General features: G+C 34.4%; 1 protein-coding gene across 1 annotated transcript in view; it reads left to right on the forward strand.

Moving 5' to 3' along the window:
• Positions 1-2332, forward strand: part of NFAT5 (nuclear factor of activated T cells 5) — a 131206-nt gene that overhangs the window by 13232 nt on the left and 115642 nt on the right. The window lies entirely within an intron of this gene.

Raw genomic sequence — 2332 nt, forward strand, 5'->3', positions numbered from 1 at the left:
TTTTTGTATTTTTAGTAGAGACGGGGTTTCACCATGTTGACCAGGATGGTCTGGATCTCTTGACCTCGTGATCCACCCACCTCGGCCTCACAAAGTGCTGGGATTACAGGCTTGAGCCACCGTGCCCGGCCAGAAACACAGATTTTTCTTCAAAAAAATACTACTGTAAAATGGAATGAATGATAAAATATTGTTTCCAAATGTCAGTGTTCAACTTATAAGCACCTTGATAATTGACATTTGTAAAAGCTTTAGAAATACTATAAAAGTGTCATCTGAATAAGTTTCAATAAAATTATATTGTGAACTCCAAGACATTTTTTTGTATTCTTTTTTGTATTTGTTATAAAATCATATTCTCTAGAATATTGGAGTAGGGTGAATGGATAGGAAAATAAACACAGATGGAATTTTATAATTATTTTTAAAGAACTTTTGGTTTTCTTAGTTAATTTTCACCTATAATACTGAGTACAGGATGAGAATTTATGTGTAATATTTGAATTATAGATGCATAGGATAAAATGACTAATTCCTTAAACTAATTATCACTTTAAAAAGACTAGGTAATTAAGTAGTTGAAATATAGAATGTCATTAGTTAACTAAATTACCACTCTATTACAGTAAATACAAATAACATGTTTACAATGTAAATGATGGTAAATAAAAACTAAAAAAAACTTCCTTAAAAGTGTTTTTTAACCAAACTTCACAAGGATGGATAGAATTAACACTATATATTCTCCACAGAAAAAGAATTAATGCATACTAAATTGAGAAAAGATACACAGAAGTGCCATTTTTAAAAATTAAAAATGGTAAAGATAATAGATCAAAAGTGCCACATATTTATCAGTGTTGTAAAGAAAAAACCAATTCAAAAACGTGCGTTACTAACTGGCTGTGTGATTTTTTTAGGCAAGTTACTTAACCTTTCTGTGACTCTGTTCTTGTGTAAAATGGAGATAATAGACTTACAGAACTGTAACGAGGATTAGATAAGTTAACATTTCTAAAGCATTTGGAATACACATAGTAAGTACTATATGAGTGCTTGTTAAATAAGCAGAATAAAAGTATGTATCCAGAGGAAAACTACTTGGCAAACATACTTAATCAGAATGTAGCAAGAAACCAGGATTATTAGCATAAGCTTCTGAACAACACAAGTGTTGCTAAATTTACATATTAAAAGTTCAGGGTGGCTTATGTCTGTAATCCTACCACTTTGAGAGGCTGAGATGGGCGGATCAGTAGAGGTCAGGAGTTCGAAATCAGCCTGGCCAATATGGTGAAACCCTGCCTCTACCAAAAAATACAAAAAGTAGCCGTGCGTGGTGGTGTGTGCCTGTAGTCATAGCTACTTGAGAGGCTGAGGCAGAGGTTGCTGTGAGCCAAGATCTTGCTACTGCACTCGGGCGTGGCCAACAAGAGCAAAACTCCATCTTAAAAGAAAAATTTTTAGGCATTCATAGCACTATGTTGCCTGGGTGTTTATTTTCCTAATTTAAACTTATCACTTGCTTAAAAATTCTTTGATAGTATCCACAGGCTTTAGGATGAAACCCAAATTCTTAAAACCTGGGTCCTTATTGTATTTCTTTAAAAAAATTGAGAAAAAAATTCATATAACAAAGTTCATTTTTTTTGTTTGTTTTGCTTTGAAACAGCGTCTCATTCTGTGGCCCAGGCTGGAATGCAGTGGCACAATTTCGGCTCACTGCAACTTCCGCCTCCCAGGTTCAAGTGATTCGCATGCCTCAGCCACCTGAGTAGCTGGGATTACAGGAGCACACCACCATGCCAGGCTAATTTTTTGTATTTTTAGTAGAGATGGGGTTTTGTTATGTTCAAAAGGGTGGTCTTGAACTCCTGATCTCAAGTAATCTGCCTGCCTCGGCCTCCCAAAGTACTGGGATTACAGGTATGAGCTGCCGCACCCAGCTAAATTTAGTTCATCATTTTAACCATTTTAAAGTGTGCAATTCAGTAGTTTTTAGTATATTTACAGTGTGGTGCAACTATCATCATTATCACATTCTAGAACATTTTTGTCCCCCAAAGAAACTTCTTACCCATTAAGTAGTCATTCTCTTTTATGCTACTAAGACATACCTGAAAAAAACAAAAAAAGAAAAAGTGTAAAGTAGTCATTCTCCATTTGTCCTTCCCTCAGGTGCTGGCAACCATTTATTAACTTTCTGCTTCTATGGATTTGCATGATTCTAGACATTTCATGTAAAAGGAATTCTGCAATATACAGTATAGTCTTTAGAGACTAGCTTGTTTCACTTAGCATAATATTTTCTTTTCTTTTTTTTTTTTTTTTT

The sequence above is a fragment of the Cebus imitator genome, unplaced genomic scaffold, assembly GCF_001604975.1.
Source record: "Cebus imitator isolate Cc_AM_T3 unplaced genomic scaffold, Cebus_imitator-1.0 Scaffold118, whole genome shotgun sequence".
Taxonomy (NCBI): Eukaryota; Metazoa; Chordata; class Mammalia; order Primates; family Cebidae; genus Cebus; species Cebus imitator.